The sequence below is a fragment of the Lethenteron reissneri genome, chromosome 44 (genome assembly GCF_015708825.2).
Source record: "Lethenteron reissneri isolate LAM-NWPU_2019-01 chromosome 44, ASM1570882v1, whole genome shotgun sequence".
NCBI lineage: Eukaryota > Metazoa > Chordata > Hyperoartia > Petromyzontiformes > Petromyzontidae > Lethenteron > Lethenteron reissneri.
Window position 1 is genome coordinate 8,593,171 of NC_083822.1, and position 14,295 is coordinate 8,607,465.

Genomic DNA, 14,295 nt, shown 5'->3' on the forward strand with positions numbered 1-14,295 from the left:
AAATCAATTTTCATGCCGTACCTCCGTGGCTCCCCACATTTACCGAGCCACACTCGGTGGCGAGATGTGAATTATCTCGCCTATTATACAGGAGATCGTGGGTTTGATCCTAACCCAAACGCCTGCTGGAAATTGGTGTAATTTGCAAGTTCTCGCCATGGTCAGGTGGATATTTATCCAGGTCCTCCGGTCTTTCCCTCCACATTTAGAATCAACATCACGCGTTCAGAGAATTTCGGGGCTGCTATCCATTTCCACACGATAAGCCACTTCGTTGAGCTATCATTTGTGGTCAGGCCGATTCTGAAGAAGAGCGATGTAGCTCAGTGGGCCTTACCTGGTCAAATAAAAAAGTAGTAAGACTCGGGAGCGTGGAATGAGTGTACGGCAAAATATAAGTTGCTGCTGCACCCCCTCTGCTGCACATAACTTTAGCCCACGAGCAGCCGACAGCAACATCCTGTTATGTACAGTGGTCGCCCATCCAAGTAATATCCAGGACCAACGCTACTTAGCCTCTGAGACGTAAGAATAACAATTTATCTTCTTGGTTCTTTCGGTAAAGTCACGTAGAAGGGAAGTAATAAAATAATAAAAATAAAACATAATAAAATAATTCTCACGACGTTTCGGCCACAACGCAAGCAGCCGTCCTCAGGTGCGTTGTGGCCGAAACTTCGTGATAATTATTTTATTATGTTTTATTTGTATTCTTTTATTACTTCCCTTCTACGTGACTTTACCGAAAGAACCAAGAAGATGAATCCCTGCAGTCACGAAAGCTTTAAATCGAAATTTAATAACAATTAACATTTGTAAGGCGCATTTCTTCCGTATATCCCCCAAAGCGCCAAACGTGTATGGAAAGTAGGAAAATAAACAGACGCAGGGTAAACTGCCAGAGCCTGGGGGTGAGGGCCAGTTTAAAGAGGCGAGTTCTCTGAGCTCTCGTAGCATTCTGGGTGATTTGGTCACGTGTGACGTCGCAGGTCACGGGTGAAGCAGACAGAAGGGCTCACGCGTCACAACCAAACGCGTTGGCGTACGCGCTTGCAGTCTGTCACGCTGCCACGGTGGAGTGATGGTGAGCTCACTGGAATAGCAATACAGAGAGGCACGCAATTCGGTCTGACGACTCGGTTCTACCGTTGAAACAATGATTCAAGTTTCTTGAATCCTCCACCACACCCTCACCACACTCCAGCAGTATAAATCGGTCGACCACATTAAGTTAATTTATAGGTCGCGGGCGGTGGGGTAAAATCCGGGTGCTCCCATTTCTTCTAAGACGTCTCTCTGGTCAGTGGGGAAGAGCCAGAAAAAAAGTCATTCCTTCGACAGGGCCCTTCTCGATCTCCATCTGCCAGCGGTGGCGTGAGCAAGCAATTTTCAAGGCTGCACCTTTACCTTGAAAACATATTCGAGTTTTGCCCGTTGTGTTCTGTTTAGCCCGAGCGGTAACACCGTGCGGTTACAAAGCTGGCAGCGCCATTTTATTCGGGTTATTTTTGTTTTATTCAATGCGTCAATGCCTCAACCGAAATGTCAGAAATGCCATGAATCACTTTCACGTATTGGGGAAGGGAAAGAAATGTACAACGTGCGTGCAATACGAATCAGATTCATTACAAGATCAGTTAATGCTGCTCTGTGGGGGGAGTTTGCATCCATACTTCACGCGGCAGGCTGTGCGTGTGTCAGCCTACAAAGCAAATGGAAATTTAGCCTCGCCTGGTAAAGTGTAGTCTTGGGAGGTGGGGGGGATGTGGGAGGGGGGGGGCGGAGAGATAAATGTAACCATCAGCCTAACATGCGCAGGTGAATGGCCTCATTCAAACTGTTAATGCAGGTTAAGTGCAGGGCTTGGGCTGGGCGTCACGTGGCTAAGAAGAAGGGACGGTGCAGACCGACAGTCACGAACAGTGGCGAAGTGGCAGCCCGGCAATGGAATTGCATCCCGAGAGGGCGTTCCTTCCACCGAGAGAGAGAGAGATGGAGCGATGGAATCGGCTCACAAAGCAGGTGCTATGTGGATTGTCCTCTCGCAGGATCGTGAGAGGTGAGAGCGGCTTGGGGAAACCATCCAGCAGCGGATGAAACCCCCCTCCCCTCTCACCCGCGTGATATCCGATATATTATGACGTTGGATGTGGCCAAAACAATAGTCAAGCGAGTCTCTGTAGTCTTGAGCACTGAATAAAGATCTGCCGGGAGTTAATCCTGGTCAACAAAAACCATAAATAATATCGACCAGGTCGATGCGGACGACCCCGTCAAGCTCCACGCATAGAGACGGAGCACCAAAGGAGGACACGATGCAACCCGCGTGCTGGGGAAATTCAGGACGGAATCCAGGAGGCGATTGCGTTTGATGCGAAGAGAGCGGTGGGAGTGGGAGTGTGGACCCGGCTTCCCACACAACGGCAATACAAAAAAACAATGATTCAAACGTTGCAGCCGTGGCACCACACCACGAGAAGGGGGAACAAAGTCAGTTGTGCAATAGGGCAGCAGACAGAGGGGGCAAGACGAACGGTAAAGGGAAGGGAGGCCGGTACGAAAGTTCACCAAAATTGACGAGGAGCGTTCGTGCAAGAAGAGGAGGAGGTGAATAAATGACTGGACCAAGATGTCGGGATGAGAGGGTGATGCTGAGAGGGGGAGGGAGGAAGGCGCGAGCAGAAGTGAGCTGCATGGAACAGCGTCTGTTTACACAGAGGCGGCAGGGGCAGCTTCAGAGTGGGCGGAGCCACACATACGTCAGATGGTGTACTGGAAGGATTTGCCTGATTTAGATATATACATTAGGGTGGAACGGTGGCGCAGTGTGTTAGCCCATTGCACTACGTACCCAGCTACTTGAATTCGAATCCCGCCCACGACCAATACTTATTGAACAATTTTTAACACGTAGGCTTTTGAGACCAATATAATCCATAATACATGTTTTTTTGGGTGTGATCACGTAAATATATAAATGTGTCGTTAAACCCGCCACCACCCGACACAGACAGTTAGTAAGCGTTGTCACATAAACAGAACATGCTATTTCGTCACTAGTACAGCACTAACCGGTGTGTTGTAGATACAAAATTGTAACTGTTGTGGCTTGGCTTGGCTCTCCAACACATGGGTGTGTTGTACTGTGACGAATCGGCATGTTCTGTTTACGTGACAACCCTTACGAATTGGCTGCGTCGGGTGGTGGCGGGTTCAACGACACATTTACATATTTACGCGATCTAACCCAAAAAAAACCTGTATTATGAATATTTGAACTGGTGCTGGGCCTCCCAGAGGTCAACTCAGCCTAGGGGAGGCGGTGTTGTGTGGAGTGAAAAAATCATATACTTGGGGGAGACAGAGGTGGCCAGGGGTGATGTTGGTTACTCATCTCCACGTGTGCCGTGGCGGCCTTCACACCGCCACGGCTACTCGCTGAGATCGTTGCGCGCTGACTTAGCAGTGGCAGAACCTCGCGCGGGGCACGCGAACCGCACGGCGGGAGGAGGGAGTCACGCGGCCCAAACTCTGGGGCATCAAAAAACACCACGACCCTCTGAGGGGTGTTCTACCCACACCACCACCGCAGTGCCATACTGCGTTCAGTCTTTAGCTCGAGACGCGCAGAGGCTCGCCAACGCACGCCCGCACGCCTAATGAGCCGTCACGACGTGAGAGAGAGAGAGACGGAGAGCACTCCATCTCCCATCATAATCGGCGCCGCTTTGCTTTCATTTTGCGGGAAAAACGTAAACGCGTCTCATCTGCATCGTCATGCAAATCGTCGCGTGCCGACAGATTGCCGAGGGCTTTTATCGAACGCTCGCATCTCGCTCCGCGAGCGAGCAAGCGAGCAATCGTCAGGCGGTGCTCTGCAGCACACGCGGACGCGCTGCGCACGAGTCGAGCGATTTTTTTAATTTTTTACCCGGACCGAGAGTAAAGGTAGAAAGCGAAGGTTTGCAGATGCAGGGACTCAAAGTCATCGCTGGAGAGCTTATCGAGTGTCGTTGGTGGCACTTGACCGCACCACTTCCAAGCGACGACCCTAAACCGAGGGAAGCCCCCAGGTGTGATCGAGGGGACAAGTGAATGAGAAGGGGTGGAGAGGGGTATTGAGGAAGTCAAAGTAACGACAGGCAGAGGGAAGACAAGGAACGATTGTTGTACTAATAACAAAAAGGAATACATCCCTCGTATAGGCACGGAAGACATGATTTTTTTGGAGACGCTTTTAGCAATTAGACGCTTACTAGAGTCCACGCGATGACATCGTGAGTCGAGGCAAGATGACCACAAACATCCCGACTGACACTCCAGACACGTTCCCTAAATTAATTCGTGGCTCGAACCTGTCCGAGTCCTGAGACAATCGTGACGGCTTGCACCACACGGCCGTGAACTATTATTATTGGCCGATTGTATGCACGGTGACCCCAATGCATCCCTCCTTCCCTCTGGCTCCGGTGTGCATTTTGAGAGCGCATGTGGAGGACGATGGGTGGATGGTGGTGTTATGGGGAGCAGTAGTGCCGTGGTTATTAGCGCACTGTCCTATGAGCCCAGAGACCCGTGTTCGAATCCCACTCGCGACCAAAAACAGTGGCGTGTCAAAAATCAGCACTGGAGTGACAATGGCGACGGGGCGTGGTGTTGGCCACCCACTTTTCCGAGTGCCGCGGCCGGCCTTAATAGGTACTCGCTAACAGTCCATGCCCCAACAGTCCGTTAAAGGCCATATACGGATGATCGTTGCGTTTGCTTTGTCTGTGGTTGGAGCGAGAGGTGGGGGTTGGGTGTGTGAGTGTGGATGTTGTGGGAATAGTTCCTTGGGGTGGCCTGGGCTTGGCTGGTGAAATTCTCTTTATTAACCCCAAACACTGACCTTGAACTCCTCTTAGGGAAGTCAGAATAATAAAAAATAACAACAAATAACTGACAAAGCTTCCGACGGCCAAAAGCCATCGCTGTACAGCTCAGAGCCAAGGCAGGTGAGTGATAGGAACGCAGGGAACAATTCAAGTCTCTAAAGAAATGGAGCATAGAAGAGAAAGCCTCTGTGCATCTGCCCCCCAACCCCTTCCCGCTTCTAGCCTCTATCCACTGCTTATTTATTGACCCTCATGCGATCCCTTTCACGAATGCTATTATGATTTGTCCGAGTGTCGCGGAGGTAGGGGAGAGCCCCATGTGAACGGGAAGGTCGAGGGTTCAAATCCTGGTCGACGCAGGTCAACTCGCCCACTAGTAACAACATTAATACTGTCTGGGGAGTCAATAAACACAACATTTGCCCGGAATTCAACAGCGGTTGTCAACCGAGATGATTCCCGCTGCGCGTCGCTGGACGGATAGAGGTAACTCTCGAGGTGCGGTGGTGACAATGCTGGACTCGTCGCTCCTACCAGAAGAGCCTCTACCAAAGGAGACCCTTGGAGTGCATTATGTTGGAGTGCCCACACTTCACCCCATTACACGCGATCTGCCCACCGACTAACTGTGGCGTAGCCATTTATACTTCTGGCTGGACAAAGAGACGGTGGGTGTGAACGGGGGGGGGGGGTGGGTGGAGGGCCGGGAGCGGGATGGAGAGGGTGAGTGGAATTGAAGAAACTTGTATCGTCGCAACTGCCGCGCCGGAAGATCGATTCGAGCCAACGACCCCTAGATTGCAGATCCACTGTACTGACCACGACATCGCGGGAGCATCGATCAGTGTTACCATTCATCACTAAGGGTGTCTCGGCTGGCAATTTACAATCTATCAAGGCTGCATTGTGGGGCGGGGGGGGGGGAGACACAATGCAGATGAGTCAAAACTGCCAATTTGCGAATCGGTGGATCGATTTACCATTCCGAGTCTGACCGAGCTTTAAAGCCGCATAATGCAATTTAGTGCTGCATTCATCGCGTGCTGCGCTGGGGATCAGTGGAAATTGTTATGAATATAAATCAATTCAATGACAAAAATAAATAAATAACGTTTTCTAATGGTTTGTATGCACCAACTTGGCCCACATTCAATGTTGATAGATTTTTTTTTTGTGTGTGTGTGGTTGTTTATGTCTCACAACGGCATTAAAATTGGATTTCGCATGTGATGGGAAAAAATGGTTGATATCAGACTAATGTTCAAATTTGTCCATCCACACGGTACAATCTGCAAGCGGCTCGGGATAATATTCAGTTAGAAACTAAGCACTATGGCCACGCATGGGAAGTTAAAGGCGCGGCCCTGCAATTGCTCGCTCACGCCACTGCTAGTAGAAGGACCTCCACGAGAGACCCTTCACTCGAGAACCCCTCCTCCCCACTCTTGTTGGTATTTGTTTTTGCCTACTCTTCCACGCTGGCCGGACGTCATGGAAGAAGCGTTATGACCCACAGTTTACTTACCCCAGCAGACACGACCTGCCGATGGAGTTTACTCCAGTGTGGCCACCTGTTCTGCTGGGTGACCAGAGGCGCTGTGATGGCGGAGAGATTTAGTTAAGTTTGAATATCAACACAACACAATCGTCAAGAGCACTGCCACTCATATTGGTCTTATAACCCCTAGTTCTGGCTGCTGACCCTGGTTCTGTTCACGTTCTGCTTAACATACACGAAGCATTGATATCTGCGGTTGAAAATTCGGCGGCTTTAAAAAAGATTTGTTTTATTATTATCTGCGCAAGGATATGTCACCTGAACCGTCTAAAGACCAATCGACTTAGGACATGGAGACTCTCGGATCGATTTGCGAAGTGTCAGCGTGGAGCACATTGAGTCTCGCTCTGGGTGTGGCAAAGCAACCAAAGGAACGACCCCTGAGAAAGCACCTCTCGCCTGGGACTGAGCTCAATCATTGCCCTGACTGCTTGCCATCCCGTGTGCAACGCACAACCCCCCACAGTGCACCTCTCTCTCTCTCTCACACATTGCGATTCCTTACCCAGACATCTGCTCTGTCGGTCCGCGACGGCAGGGGGGGGGGGGTGGCGAGTGAGGTCATCACCTGGTTGAGTAGAGGAGCGAGAGATAAAGAGAGAGAGTGACAGACAGACGAGAGAGGAAGAAGTTGAATTGAAACAGCTGATCGTAGATCACAGTGCGAGATGCCTCATTAGCACGAGAGGCAGGCGCGCAAGCACGCAAACCCTGCGCGCCTCCGATACGACCCGGGTGTCACAAATCGCGGGCAGATTAATTGTTTTGTTTCGTGTTCCACTTCATTTAGCAATATTTGTTCCCTGTTGCGCACCACCTGTTAGCTCCCTTTGTGTTGGTACCAACAACGGCAGCGAGAGGGAATGGGAGCACGATGAGAATCGGCACACAGCACCGATATTTCGACATTCGTTATTTTTTTTTCCCGTTCATTCCATTTGTTTGCGCGATTGATGGATTTGTTTGCAGCCGTGCTCATTACACCCCGCCCCCCCCCGCCCCCCGTTATATTTTACGCGATTGGTGATTTACGAGGATGGTGAGACCGCGAGCTACGATGAGCGAACGCGGCGTTTACTTTCAGGGGAAAAACATACCCCCACCCCGCCTTCCGTTTTCTACACCCCCTCCCCCCACCGACGACACCCCCCCTCCAACCCACTCCAAACCCCCCATAGACGAGCCCCCCCCCCCACTAACCCCCTCCCAATCCTCCATCGACGAGCCCCCCCACCAACCCACTCCAAACCCCCCATCGACGAGCCCCCCCCACCAACCCACTCCCAACCCCCCATCGAACTCGGCGCTGGGCCATCCCACACACACAGCAGTCACCCCGCCCTAGCCAATTTAGTAAGGTTTGTCACGTGAACAGAACATACCAATTCTTCACTAGTACAACACACCGGTGTGTTGGAGAACAAGGCCACAACACACCGAACCCTGCTACCCGAGTCCCATTCCCGTTCACGGCCCCCAACACCAGTGACGATTATTTGAACCGGTCCTGGGTCTTGATCTTCAGTCTCAAATGAGCAGCGAGAGCGATGTATAAATGTCACCACTAGGGACACAAAGGCGGCCGGACGTGATGCTGGCCACTCATCCCCTCGTGTGTCGTGCCGGCCTTCAAAGGTGCTCGCTCACAGCACTTGCCCCAACAGTCCGTGAGTCCGTGTGTCTTGTGTATGGGTGACTCGGTGTGTGTGTGCGTGGTTCACGTCACGTGCACATTGGACCCATAGACCAGAGTTCGATCCCTGGCCACGGCTGTCATAAGTAGCGAGCAATATTTGAATGTCTCGGGCACATGTCTCCACGTCACAACCGCGCCCTGACCAGCGAGGTGAAGTATGGTCAAACGACCCCTTACCGCAGACATGTCATGGATACACCTTAATTTACCATTCGAGAAAAATAAGGGTTTTATATTAATAATCAAAATCAAGCATGATCGATTCACTGGTGGATGAAGTGAATATATTCAGACAATTCTCGATCGAACAACAGGTGAGGGCTCTCCACGCCATGTCAGACACGCTTTTTTCTTACCATACTTCACAAAAATTGTAAATGATTAACATTACCACATCGCAAATAAACAATTCACGGATTTCATTTCATGTGCAGGTGCGACGTGGATCAGTACATGGTGGCATCGTGAGTGGCAGGTGGCGCTCGCTCGGCAAGGCATTGATCCAGCAGTAGATTGACAATGACTGATGATGATGCGGATATAAACCGTCTTATATTGGGCTTTATCTTGTTTTAAATGGGTTGCTATTTAGAGACAAAAAAACAACAACAGACTTGTCGGAAGTGATTAATTAAAATGTTTATTCCTTGTATTTGAAACAAACCATCGCCAACCCCCCCCCCCCCCAAATCCCTGCATGCGCCCAGCTACCCCCCTCCCTGTACCCCCTCCCCCACATCCCTAGCAGCCCCCCCCCCCCCCCCACACACACACACACATATGTTCCCCATCGCCACACCGACTCGGTGATGAGAAGAGACGCTCGTTTCGGTGAAGTCGCGAGTCAGGCTGGGACAGCATCTGGTCCTCGCTCCATTTACCTCCGCGTGTCTGCGAACTTTAAAGAGGCTTCATTTGGATGCAATCGGTCCCTACCCACCCACTCCTCCCCGCTATCGAGTGCGACGCGGTTGGCAGCTCCTGTTCCTGCTGCTGCTGTTGGAGACGCGACTTTGTGGCTAATGCCTGGCACCAGTTTTTTTACTCGTTATAGACCCTTGCCCCCCCACCCCCCAAAAAAAAATGCGCTATCGGTACCACCCACGATGGCAATTGCTACGGTAGATTTTCTTAAAGAGTCGTATCTTTAGGTAGCAAATATCGTTGTTAGCAGCCGTGGTAAAAAACAAACAAAAACTGCCCGTTGGTTGGCACTGCCCTTAGTGGACACTGGTGTCCACCTGCCAGCCCACGTGGTACCGACCAACCGCCTCGGGTCACGGGTTATTTGCTACCGGGTTAAACGGAACTAAATTGTGGCACTACCTGGGCAGTGGTGCACAAGCACACATTTGACATAAACTAAAACGCATTTGTCAATAACGCTGCTATGAAAGGATAACAAATACTGCATGATCGGCGGCGTTTCATGCAATGGCCCTCCTTCGACGCACATAGCGTTTTAATACGTTTTTTTGGAATATTTGCTGGTTTATTCCAGGATGTTTCTGTTACGCGTCGTCGCTTTAAGATGTTTTGTGTTCATATTTTGTCTGTTGCGGTTGCACCCGACTTAAGAGCCGCATGGCTCAGAGGGCTATACTTAATACATTAAACTTGAAACTTGACGCACAGAGATAGAGAGGCTAGATAAGATAATTAGTGAATGTTTTCTAAATTTTCACTCAATCTCGCTCCATATCGCTGCTTTCAATCTCTCTGGCAGTTATCGAAGTGACCAAGACACTCTATACTCTGTACCCAGTGATAATGAGTTGGACTCCCGGACATGGCTAACGTTAGTAGACGGTGCTATCTGACCCCATCGTGTTGCATTTTTCCCCGCTTCACCCAACCTCTAGGGGCCGTTAAAATAGTACACTTTTGTGATGAAGTCAACGGTAGTTGTATATAGAGACTCACGCCCTCACCTCCCGGTCATAGGAATGTTGAATTCTACCTCTGGCTGCATATTATAGATGAGCACGAATTAACCGAATTTTTTTTTGGGAGGCTTGAAGTGTAATTAAGTACTAATTTTATACAGCGTTATTCACGCTGATTGCATGTCACAACACACGATCGCGTTAGGGGCTCAATCATCTTTCTAGCAATTACTAAGTAAATTAAACCCTAGAAAAAAAATAAGTAAACAAATCAACAAAATGGTTTAAAAAATAGTTCTATATATATATACATAAACAAGTATAAAAAGTTATCACAAAGCCTCCGAAGATAAAGTGTTGCTCATGGATGTAATCCTATGCAAGGGCAGCCAGCGGCTCGTTCAGATGCCTTACTCCAAAGCCATTGAAAATGCAGAGAGAGTCAGACATTCAGTGTGGCTGAGCTGTCTGTGGTTAGGCCGAAGGCCGTTGTTAGGCATTCATGCAAAACCTCGCGTGATATTTGTACTTAACATTTTTTGTTCATCATAAGATAGACAAGTACAAAGCTAATGTTTTTTTTTTTTTAAACAGAATGAGCACAGATTTTTAAAACAAAGCGAAGAATGTGACATTTGTGTTGTCAAAAAACGTGGTTTAGCCGCAAAGCAGCATCAAGGTCTCTGTTATTGTTGTTGTTGGCGTTTTTAACGCTTTGCTTTGTGGAATTGGAGTTATGCTTCGGGGGGCCGTGAAGAGACGGTATTTTATTCCAGCCATTTACGCAATCGGACGCGAGAGGTAATGGAATTTCACGAGCGCGCTGCCGAGAATTTGAGAAAAATGTCACACACCGTCCGCATTGTCCCTTCCTTTGTGAAGGACGGGGAAAGTTACATACATAGTAAAATAAAAATGGCATACATTTTTAAGATTGAATGTAAATGTGACGAGAACAAAAATGGGTGCGTGAATATAAAAAAAAAACGCGCGCACACTCAGAGACACGTTTGCCATCTCGAGGTGTAATTTCTACTGCGCGTTTGCTCGGCACGCACTTTGCCCGACGTTTCACTCCACCTCCTTCTCACGGAACTGAAGCCGAGTTCGCTTGCCACCCACGGCCAGCCTTAACATCTTGCGGCGAGTGATTCCGCTAAACTGGTTCTGTACAATTTCCCAGCACGAGCAGCGAAACGCAGGAACGTGAGAACAAAAACAATACGAGGGATAGATGCATAACAGGACAACCACGACCACCTACACAACCGCGGTTGTCCATCATATATCCAGGCGACTCTACAAGATAGTCTGGTAGACTCAAAATGCTTCTATTCATGTGCGGCGGACAAGGAACGAAGTTTTACTTCCATTTGCTGTCGTAATATAACAGATGTACAGACTCGGTACGGTGCAACATTGGATATTGGTGCACCGCTATTATGCTGCCCACAAACGTAGACCCCACCAAGTCTGCAACGCTCGTTATGCATGGTGATCCCCCATCCAAACACGTGCCAGGGAGTCCTGGCTTCATCTGGTCGTAGGCGTTTGAACGGCGTGATCTGGCGGCAGGTGTCTTATTCCTTTCTCTCTCGTCGCCCTGCCACGCCGACTCTCGTACTGCGAGACGTCTCTCCTGCACTTGCCCGTCTCCCCTGAGTCTCGTCTACCTCCTCGTGGGATTCCAGCTTCATCGTGCCCAGCCGTGGACCTTATCTGCTCGGTTCGTTAATTGGGCCCGAGGGTCATGAAAAGAGTGGCTGGGGTCATGTGTGTGTGTGCGCGTGTGTATGTGTGTCTGTGTGTGTGTACCGTGTGTGGGCTCACGTTTGGGACACGTACGCGAAAATGAGCAGGTTGTCGTTGCGTCTCAGCTGTGATCCAGCACACGAAGACAAATATCCCCCCCCCGTATAGCGGTTAACAGACTGTAGGGGCAAGTGCTGTCACCGTGCACCTATGAAGGTCGGCACACGAGGAGGTGGGTGACCCAGCGCCACGCCCTGCTCGCCGTTGTCGCCCCAGTGGTGATGTTTTACACAGCGCATATTGTAATAATTTTAGGCTGAGTCGACCGAACATACACAAAGACACACACACCATTGGAACCTCATTTGCCAGTAAAAAATATGATAATTGTTTTTTACCCTTTTATCTGGCAACAAAACTGACACCTTTTTTACAAGGAGTCATGTTTGCATAGACCACAATACCTGCAGTCATAATGCAAAAAAACACAACTCTGATAATGTATGCACTGTCCTTGAAGTTGATTGGTCCACACCCGAGACAGCTTTCCTTAGAGCCTAGTCTCACATGGGTTGGACTAGATGACGCCAAAAGGCGCACAACTCAAAGACAATGCACCATCAGAGTATGAGAGCTCGGGGTAAGCATTTACACCATTACACACTTACACGCACACGTACACAAACCCCTGCACTCACAACCACAACCACACATCTGCACACGCGCACACTTAAACACCAGTGGGGTGACTATCGATTGTGCAGGCAGGACAATTGTCGAGGCTAACTACGGACCGCAGGGGCACGCTCCGGGATACGGAGAGGTGGAGGGAGGGGGGATTGGACAGGGGGAGGGAGGGGGGAGGGAGGATTGGACAGGGGGGTCCCATTTGATTCCTTGTACCAGAGCCCATTCCAAGCACAGACCAAGCAACAGTCATCACACATCTCAAGCTATCTCCTCCACTGGCATATATCTCCCCTCGAGTCTGTAATCAGACCACGCTTCAACAGGCTTCGCGCCGTTAGTGCCATCACAGTTTACTGCCCAAGTAGGCTGCAGGATTTTCCCATTAGGCATCCACTCCGCTCCGCTGTTTCCTCGACTCGAGCGAAACGTGAATCTGTATACGGGCTTCTATTATGAATACATCATCGTCATAGCAGCCATCATGCTCATTGAATAAATTATAGTGAATTATATCATAATCAATAGATCATCGCTATCATCAGTCAATCAAATTATCATCATAAATCACTAAATACACATCGTCATTGATAGATCATGATCATTATCATTTTTTTTGGAGCAACCACCATTATCAAAATCATTATTGTCAAAATCATAAAAGTAATCTGAATATATGATCACTATCATCATAAGTCAAATGATTATCATTAGCAGCCAATCAATACATTGGCATTATAATCGACAGATCATGATCATCATACATTGACCAAGCACTCATGATATTCATCATCACAATAATGATTATTCAGTAGATCTTTACTATTATGATCATGCGCCAAGCAATAAATAACCTCTTGCTACCCAGGCCACTCTTGACCAATATGGTTTAAATGAAACCAACATCACTGGCAACATCGTAGTCATGGAATTTTAAGTTGTGCAGCATCATCATCATCACCATCCACTTTACAGGTTATATGCTCCCCAATGAAAGCAATATCAGAATTTCCATCATCATCATCATCTTTATTTAACAGGTTATGCTCTCAATAAAGTCTGAGCATAGAAGTGTTAAAAAACAATGGCTTTTGCTTCTCACTGCCCTCTGCTACCCACCACGTAGCCCTGCAGAAGCCTCTAGCAGCAACCTGTTTTTTTATTCTGTGCGGCACCCACACGTACACACGCTGTCCAGGCTAACCCTTACTTAGCTTGCGAGATCCTAGACGAGTTCGGGCCCATCGCGGCTGATTTGCCCATGGGCGTGAATTGTCTTCATCATGAATGTGAAATGGAATCAGAGCTTCGCACGGTCACGTGGCCTAACCGTAGCGCGCACGCCGCTTGTTACAGAGGCTCACGGATCGAATCCAGCGGCCGCCCCTGGTTAATACTGCGAGTTTATTAACCTTGATGGAAAACAAAAAAACTACACGCCGTCTGATTCACTCACTCACTGTGGACGTGAAGGACCCGCTGATCTCATTCGCAAAAAATTGGCCACTCAGCGCCGCCGTGGGGGTGCAAATTTGCCACGTTCGAAAATTACACCGCAAGTTACTCAATTGGGATTTTACCAACAGCAGCAATCATCGCCCCCTATTGGCAGCAGGCAAATGCCCCCGGTCACTTGCAAAATCGACATATGCTGGTCTCTCTTAAGTTTTTTACGGGTTAAATCAAATTAACGTGTAAGCTTGAACGATATATGTTTTAGGTGGGACACACACAGACAAGGATCCCCCATATAACCTTAATAGACTGTAGGGGCAAGTGATGTTAGCGAGCACCTATGAAGGTCGGAACGGTACACTAGGGGGTGGATGGCCAATACCACGC